The sequence below is a fragment of the Pteropus alecto genome, unplaced genomic scaffold (assembly GCF_000325575.1).
Source record: "Pteropus alecto unplaced genomic scaffold, ASM32557v1 scaffold139, whole genome shotgun sequence".
Lineage (NCBI taxonomy): Eukaryota > Metazoa > Chordata > Mammalia > Chiroptera > Pteropodidae > Pteropus > Pteropus alecto.
Window position 1 is genome coordinate 3650898 of NW_006443567.1, and position 9808 is coordinate 3660705.

Below are 9808 nucleotides of genomic sequence, written 5' to 3' on the forward strand. Positions count from 1 at the left end.
TTCCTTAAGACCCAGCTCAAATTCTAGATCCTCAATATGTTGATGGTAAAGTCACATCATATCCCTTGGCCTTGCTTTCCCCATCTGTAAATTAAAGCATTGGAAAAATTTCTTGTTTCTACCATCAGGTGGTAACTATCTCTCAACTCCTAGCATTTCTATTAATCCACTTCAACAAGAGCTTCTGAATTAGTATAAACTCTTGCCAACCTAGTGGAAATAATAACCTTCCTGTTAGAGAAAGTAACTGTTATTTTCCTTCAGCTTCCATTAGGAAATATTAAGTGGTATAAATTTTTCCATGCCCATCTTCCCCATAGGACAATCAGGGCTTTGCATCTTGGAGGCCAATTTGTCCTATCTGTGATTAGATACTGCAATTTCCCCTAGTGTGGCCTCCCTGTTTTCCTCCATGGTAAAAATTTTCTCTCCTTATTCTCTATTCCATTATTGAAGGTAAGTCTTTCCATTCCTTAAGACCCACCTCAAATACTAGCTTCTCTGAAATCTTCCCCCTTCCCTAGGTTTTGCTGTTTTTTGATTGTTGAAGACTATAGTTCTCTGTTTAGTGACTAACCCAAACTATTTTTACAAATACTGCATTCTTTGTCATGTACGGTCATTGAAATCTGTTCTTTAGCTTATGTTCAGTTAGTGTTTTGACAGAGGTTTCCTTGACCTCCAAGAACTAAAACAAACAAAAATATGACACCTCTCTCAGTTTTTGCAGATTAGCTCTGTGCTAGAGCACTCCTTCAACACTTAGTCAGGATTGGACCTACCCTAAGTACCAGCCCAAGGTGAAAGCTTAGAGTATTCTTAGGTCTTTTCTTAACAGAAGTCTTGATGAGGGCATGCACATGGCTTTCTAAATTACCATGGATATATGGCTACTTTTGACAAACCTAATTTCACAAAGAAACTCTTCGCAGGTTTTGGCTCCATGTCTTAGGTGTTCTGTTGTATGTTTTGACTACAACTTTTTGCCCCCAGTGTTTGAGGGTTTTTAGTCCAGCTTGCAGTGTTTTTGAACAAAGCCTTCTACTTCTAGCTTGAATCCCGAATTAGGGGAAACCAAGATTAGCTCCGTGTGTTAGTCTTTCAAGTAACTCCAGACAGGTTAGAACAGACATGCACAACAGTTTTCGAGTAAGGTCTGCTCTGCTCCGTTCAGAACCAGCGACCATGGTTCCACATTGGTAATATTGGTTGCCACTGCTTAGAAATCAAGATCATTGCCACCCTTGGACAATGGCAGGTAAAAGTACCACAAACCTTTCCTACTATTTTAAATGGCCTTTTTCTTAATGCAGTGTTAGCTTGGTTGCTGTAAACTTTTGACTTTCTTCCAGAGTTCTAACAAAGTTGGTTCTGACAGTTTCTTCTTGTTTTTTTTTTTTGATATTTATTTGGGGGAGGGGTAGACAGAAGCTTGGAGCTGCCTACTCCAACATTTTGCTGATGTCACTCATCTATACTATCTTTTGTAATTACATAATTACTTTAACTGGTATGCGTGTGCATGTGCATGTGCATGTGCGCATGTGTGTGCTCAAATTACTATCTGGGATTACTTATTTTCAGGCTGAAGAACTTCTTTTAGTATTTCTTGTAAGGCAGATCTGCTAGCAGTGATTTTTCTCAGTTTTTATTTATGTGGAAATGCCTTTAATTCTTCTTCATTTTTTAAATATAGTTTTTGCTAGATATAGGACTCTTGGTTGATAGTTTTCTTTTGAGCATTTTGAATATGTTATCACACAACTTTCTGATCTCCAGTGTTTCTGATGAGAAGTCAGCTGTTGATCTTTTTGGAGCTTCCTTATAAATGACAAGTCATTTTTTCTCTTACTGCTTTCAAGATCTTTTTTTTTTTTTTTTTTTGTCTTTAAGCACTTTTACTATGACGTGTCTCTTTTTGGGTCTTGGCTTTTATCCTGTTTGGAGTTCATTGAGATTATTGGATGTGTAGATTAATGTTTCTCAAGAAGTTTCAAACGTTTTGAGCCATCATTTCTTCAAATACGTTTTGAGCCATCATTTCTTCTCCTTTCTTTCCTCACCTTTTGTCATTCCCATTATGTATATGTTGGTACCTTTAATGGTATCTCATATTTCCCTGAGGCTCTTTTCATTTTTTTTTCCTTCTCTCTGATCTTCAGATTGCATAATCCCTTTTGATCTATTTTCAATTTCACTAATTCTTTCTTCTGCCAGTTGAAATCTACTGTTTAGCTCCTCTAGTGAGCTAGAATTTTCATTTGATGCTTTTTTTATAATTTCTACCTCTTTATAGATATTCTCTATTTGAGGAGGCATTGTAATCATAACTTCCTTTACTTCTTTAAGTATCCTTTTCTACTTCTTTAAACACACTATTAATGACTGCTGTGAAGTCTTTGTTAAATCTGACTTCTGTTCCTTCTTACAGGTTGTTTTCTGTTTTCTGATTCCCCCCCCCCCCTTATGTATGTAAATTTTTATTTTTCTTTGTATTTCTCATAAATTACTTGGAAACTGGACATTTTAGATAATGCATTTTAGCAACTCTGTGTACTGGCCACACTATCACCCCCAGGCTTGTTATTTTTGTTGGATTTCCTTAGCAAAGTCTATTTTTTTCTAGTAATGTGAGGCCTCTGGTGTTGCTCATTAAAGGACACAATCTATAGGCATGTACACAGTCCCCCTGAGATGACAGTGGTTTCAGTGGTTTCAGTAGGGTTCTCTTTGACTGTTTCTTTCCCTGACTACATGTAGATAATGATAAGCACCACTAATTGTGGGCTAATTACTATATTGCTTTAATTTTTTAAGTAAAATATTACAAATATTTACTTTTCCCCAGAATACTCTAACTCTTGGAGAAAGAAGGCAAGAGGTTGCAGAAAACAGTGTAGCATTCGCTGTCAGAAGAGTTAAGACGAAAGACTGAAAACCTTGAGTGTTACCAGGTATGGCTTTAGCAGAGTTACAGTTGAATGGTGATAATAGTCGTGGTTATGCTGATGGTATTGAATGGGTGGTGAGGTTAGAATTTTAGAAACTCTTATTATAAATACATCAAAATGATTAATAAAGGGATTGGGAAATAATGGCATAGATGATAGAGGCTTTGTTCATCCCTTTTGCAACCAAATCAATGTTGTGACAGAAAAAAAGGAGCAAACAGCAAGGAAAGTTGCCTGGGATCTAGATGAACAGAAGCCCTACAACTGTGAACAGAAATAAAAAATCATCCTGCAACAGTAGGAGGTAGGTGTGGGTGAAGACACGAGGCTGCCCAGTCCCCAGCGACTGAGTGGGACAGAGGCTGTGGCAGCAGCAGCTGCAGAAGCTTCTTAAAGGAGCCATGTCTGCAAGAGGATTTTTGCGGTGACCAACCTGCTTGCTCTGAGCACCAGCACTGGGTTAGCTGCACGGGGGCACCAGGGACTTACGGGGGACACTGAGTTGTCAGAGCGAAGGCTGGAGGTGAGGCTATCTGCCTGACAGGACTGTTGTTGGTATCCATTGTTCCTCTGTTGAGCCCAGTGTGCGGACTCAGCGCCGCCAGAGGAGAGATGTAATCGAACTGGATATAATCAAACTGGATAACAGAGGTTGCTCTGCCCAGAGGATTCCCTGAAACTCTACCTTCCCCAACTCACAGCCCCATGCAAGCCACATCTATTTGTGTCCTCGGTGAGTTCAGTGCTCCTTGCTGAGTGAACTCCAAGACTCACACTGGTGTCAGTTGACCTCGTTTTCTGGCGTGGCCACTTGAAGCAACTATAAGCACAGCATCTGTGGATTGCTTGCTGAATCTTAACAGGTGGTGCCAGAGGGGCACAGGCTGGGGCTAAACTTGGCCTGCAGTTGAAACCCGCTCAGGACTGTGCCACTGAACACCTACTGCACAAAGCCACGCTAATAAGACTGGGAGACTTAAGAGCTTTGCTTACTACTTAGAAACAGACACAGAAAAGCAGCCAAAATGGAAAGACAAAGAAGAAGAAACCAAATGAGATAACAGAATAGAGATCCAGAGATAATGAAGCCAAGCAATCTCACAGATGCAGAGTTCAAGACATTGGTTATAAAGATATTCAATGAACTTAGTGGAAGTGTAGATAAACTCAGTGAGAACTTTAACAAAGAGATAAAAAAAAAAATGGAGAGCATATTAGAGAGAATCAACAGAGTGGATAAAGAAGAGGATCGAATCACCGATATAGAGGATGGGAAAGCCAAAGACACTCAATCAGAACGGGAAGAGAAAAGTAGCCAAGACTCTAATAATAATTTAAGGAACCTACGGGACAGAATTAAATGTAAAAAAATATCATGTCTACAGGTACTGGAAGTAAAATAAGAAGTTGAAGAGCTATTTGAAGAAACAATCATGGAAAACTTCCCTCATCTGGTGAAGGAAATAGACATACAACCCCAGAAAGCTCAGGGAATCACAAAAATGAGGAACCCAAAGAGGCCTACACCAAGACACATCATAATAAAAATGCCAAAGGTTAAAGACAAAGAGAGACTCTTAAAAGCAGCAAGAGAAAAGCAGTTACTTACCTACAAGGGAGCACCCATAAGACTGGCAGCTGATTTCTCAAAAGAAACCATGTAAGACTGAAGGGCTTGAAACAAAATATTTGACATAATGAAAATCCGGGATCTACATACAACCAAGAATACTTTATCCATCAAAGCTATCATTTAGAGTCAAAGGACAGATAAAAAGCTTCCCAGACAAAAATAAGCAAAAAGAATTTATCAACACCAAGCCAGGATTACAGGAAATATTGGAGGGATTTCTTTAAGAAGAAAAAAACATTTATCAAAAACAGAAATAAAGAATGGTAATAACTACATTCCTATCAACAAGTACCTCAAGTGGAAAAGAATTAAGTTCTCCAACCAAAAGATAGAGTGGCTGAATGGATAAGAAACAAGACCCCTACATACGCTGCATACAAGAGACTCATTTCAGATTAAAATACACACACACAGACTAAAAGGAAAGGGATAGAAAAAGATATTGCCTTGATGGACCAAGAGGATATTGTACTGAATAAAATAAATCGGATAAAGAAAGAAAAATATCACATGATTTCACGTACAAGTGGAATCTAAAGAACAAAATAACAAAAACAAAAACGGAAATAAACTCATAGGTATAGGGATGGCTTCATAGTATAGTGGTTAGCACATCTGCTTTACATGGCGCCTCAGGTGGAGCCACGGATCATACCCCAGGTGCGCCAGGCCTCGGGTGCGCCAGGCCCCTCAGGTGTGCCAGGCCCCCTGAGTGCTCTGGGAGTGCAGGGCCCTGGGAGCACCAGACCCCAGGTGCACATCCCAAGTGTGTGGGAGGAGATGCCCTGCCTTCAGAGATCCAGTTCTTAAGGGGAAATGGCAACATTCTTGGGTCAATGGTGGAGGTGAGAGGGGCGGGAATTAAAGAGGGGAAAAAAATAAACTCATAATTATAGAGAATATTTTGAGAGCTACTAGATGAGTGGGGAGTTTTGGGGGAATGGCAAAAAAGGGCAAAGAGATTAAGAAGTACAAATGGATAGTTACAAAATATTCATGGAGATATAAAGTGTAGCATAAGGAAAATAGTTAACAGTGTTGTAATAAACGTGTAAGGGGGAAGAAGGGTTTTAATTATAATGGGGCGATCACTTTGTGAGTTACATAGATCTCTAATCACTATGCTGTACAACTGAAACTAATATTATTGTATGCTAACTGTAATTGAGAAAAACTCATTGAATTGTACAGTGTAAATATGAGCAACTAATTGCCTATTATATTTCGATAAAACAGGAACAAATAATGATGGAAAACAATGAAAAAGAAGTAAAATGATTAATAAATGAAGTCGTCTAGCTTTTGCTGGAAAGAATTCTAGCTTAGTAAGCATCAGTCTCTTCTTTTCCTGTACTCTGTAAAGAGGGTTCTGCCTTATCAGACTCACTCTTAAAGTTTTGTGACATAGAACAAATCGAGAGTAAAGAAGGGGAGTAGGAGCATAAGACATTAATAAGAAGTATATAGAGAAGAGCTGGAGGCCCTTTATAAGGGTTATGAAGAGAAGAGCTGTGATTTATGAAGGAAGTAGATGAAAGAGAAAGGGGACATTTTAAGGAAGTGTTGAGTTGGTTTATAAGTTCATATTCACAATTTCGCTCATTCTTCTCCATCTGTTCCTGCAGAGTTATTGTCTTTTCTTTACTCCTCTGTTTTATGCCACCGAAAGCTCTACGTACTGCATCTCCTGGGTCTCTAGTGAGGTTTGGGTCAGGTTCAGTCAATGGAAGACACTAGCATGAGATCAAAGAATCGAAGAGAGAGAAGTTGGGTAGGGTATTGATTTCTTACCCCACAGTCAATCTGGCTATGCTTTTGACAGTGGCCGCAGTCCTTTACTAAGAGCCACCCACTCCCATGGCTACAGCTCTTACTAAGTTCTAGTAACACTACTTCCCACCCCTGGCTCCTTCAGTCCTAGGCATGGTAGCAACTTCCCTCTGTTCTTAGTCTCAGGCACTTTACCATCTTTGTTGATTTCTCTTACCCTGCTTACCCCTTGGTAAAAATGGCCCCATATTAAACCCTTTGAATATATCATCTATGTCCTGCTGGGACTCTTACTGACAGCAGTGTTTAAGAAATACAAGTAAAGACTTGGTTTAGTTTGAAATTACTCTTGATTGTATAGACTGTTTTGGGCCAGGATACAAATCCAGGTGTAAACTTAGAATAACAACCTTGTAAGCATCTTACAATATTGGATATTTTTAGCCTCTTAGAGTTCTGTAACTCTAACTAGGAAAGGGGCATGAGAAAACGAATTATGTTTCTGGTAGAGTTTTGAGGTAGTATTGGATAAATTTAGAAAAGAAATAGATTTCATACTTACTGCTCTATCTGTGGGCTTCATGATTTTAGACATGTAATTTGATTTCCTAATGGCTTTGACTTGCTTAATGAAGTCAGCTAATGCTTCCCTTTAATTCTAATAGAAACTAATTTTATTTTCTTCTTGCCTTTCTAGATTATAATTTCTCCTTTATTACCAAAAGAGCTATAGTTGAGACATGAAGTCTGCCTGGGTCCCTAGAATCAGTTTTTAATAGGTTTAACATTAGTATATAACTACAGAACATAATACTTATTAAGAGAGATTCTGGTGCACATAGCAACTTTGTGGCTATGTTTGATTCCAGACAATTCAGGAGCCCCACAAATTTCAGCCTTTTGGCTATCTTTTTCAGCTGTTCCTGGTGATTGGTCAGTAACACCGGATGGCCAATGGGAAGGCAGTTGAATAAATGGAAAGAGTTGTTTCCAGTTCATTCTTGGCTCTTCATAAATCATCACTTCTCTCTGTCTTTATACTGGACTTTTGTCTAATAGATATATTTATGAAGAGTTGCATGTGGAGAAAGGCCATTCTAAAATGTTCTGTTGAAAGAAATCCTGGTGTGAGTGTTTTCATAAAGAAATAGTTTCTAATTTATCTCCAAGCAAATTTAATATGTAAATTCTGATTTTACATATAATATATGGCACATTTGTAACATGTTTGCTTTTTATCGGCATTCTTAAAATACCTGCAGAGACTAGCAGGTACTTTAAGCTAGACTCTGGTAAGCAATTGTGACTCTCAGCTATTTTCTGAACTAAATTCTTTGTAATGTCTGGGCGTTAGGCCACTACTCCATTAGGTTTGTCTAAAAGAAAACTTTGTGGCTGATCCTAGACAAGGTACATAGGGCAGCCTACTTTGGCAACACTGCTGCTTGCATCCTTCTTTCTTGGTCTTTCTCTTATCTATTCCCAAAGAAAAAAGCTGCGTAAAAAGATTTTAGCTAAACTCTTCAATTCCTAGACTTCTCTGATCAGTCAGTATGAGATCTTCAAAAATGGGGATCATTATCAGGCATTTGGGGCAAAGCTGAGGGACTGCTGAGTCTCCCAAAGCATACCCATACCCTACCCATACACTACGAAGCCCATCTGGCTGAAGTCTTCAAAGGAAAGATGCATAGAGTGGACCAAGGAGCCTTGAGGAGTCATTAAAATTCCCCTCCTGCTTCTTATACTGGCATATTAAACATTCTGGTTTAATGAATTGTTTATTTAATAGTCCTTCTATATGACCTAGATTGTTATAGAAGAGCCTTTCAGAGCCCGCAAGGCAAGAATGGTTTGTCTTTAGCTGTAGTTTAGAGAAAAGCAGTATAGTGCTTAGTCACCTTTTACTTCCTGGTCTTCGAAGGCCCATGTCTGTGTCTGTGACTTAAGCCCTTGTACACCAAGAAGCCCAGAAAAAAATGAGGGTAAAATGGAGGGAAAACGAATAAGCATTTATTGAGCACCTATTATATGCCACACAGTTGTGCAGAGGACTTTACAACACAGTATTTTAGTTAATCCTCATTAAACCTTAGTAAATAGGTGATATTATTAGTCCCATTTGACAAATGAGAAAACTGAGACTGTGTTGATTAAAGTCAAAATACATATTCAGTGGCAGATCTGGGATCTGAACCCAGATTTATTTGGCTCCAAACTCTGTGCTATTTTTATCATACCATGATACCATCCCCTTTGTAAGGTACTCATCTCTCTGAATTTCCTGGACATTTTGAACCAGGTCTTCATAGCAGGACAGTGTCCCTGATAGCATTATATCAAATTGAAAAATATGTTTGGCTATTACAAACCATCTCTCAGTCTCTTGGTAGTACTGCACCTATATTATGAGATGAAGTGCAGGAATTATGAACCTCCAAGATCCTCCAATATTTCTTATAGGAATGGATTTAATCTTCTATTTTAAAATCAGAAAGTTTGCGCTTCAATGCTACTTTTCTCACACAGCCTCTCTCACACCCCTCAGATTGAGGAGGTAAATGACTGGTGTTTGCATTGTTCTGTGGTACTTTCCCTTCTCACTTAATAACCACAAGCTGGACTGAAAAGACAACAGGCTACTTGCTATAACCATGTGACCAGAGATACTAACTGCTTCCAGATATCAAGGAACCAGGTAGGTTGTAGGCCTTACCCTGGGGTTTGTAAACCTTAGTAATGCCACTGATAACTGTTTTGTACTACTGTTGCTTCAGCTGCTCCACCTACTACAAATACTATTCAGGGGAACCCACCTGAAATGTTCCTATTGCTACTTAAAGTTTCCTAGACATCTTTTGGCTGAATGGCTTTTAAATTAGTTAGAGCTCCTGTGGAGTCCTGGTTTTGGTGGAGATGAGCAGCCATGAGAACTCCCTTCAACTAGCAATAGGAAAAGACAGAGGTGATGAGGGGAGGCTTGATAGGCTCCTCCTCAGACTCCTAAACCATCTGGTATCAGTTCTTTTAACTTGTATGGACCCCCTCCCCAAGTCATCCCTGCCTTATTAACTTTATCAGCCTTAATTAGGCTGTCAAAAATAAAATAGGCTACTGTGAATAATGCTGCTATGAACATTGGTGTGCAAATATCTTTTCAGATATGGGTTTTCAAGTTTAATCATGCTAAGCAAAATAAGCCAGACAGAAAAAGTTGAAAATCACACGATATCACTTATATGTGAGATATAAACATAAAGGCAACAAATGAACAAGACTAACAGAGACTCATGGACATGGACTATAGACTAGTGGTTACCAGAAAGTAGGGGGAAGGGTAAGGGGGTGGTAGGGTAAAGGGGATCAAATATGTGGTGACAGAAAGAAATCTAACTATGGAAAGTGAACACACTGTGTGTGTGTGTGTGTGTGTGTGTGTGTGTGTGTGTGTGTA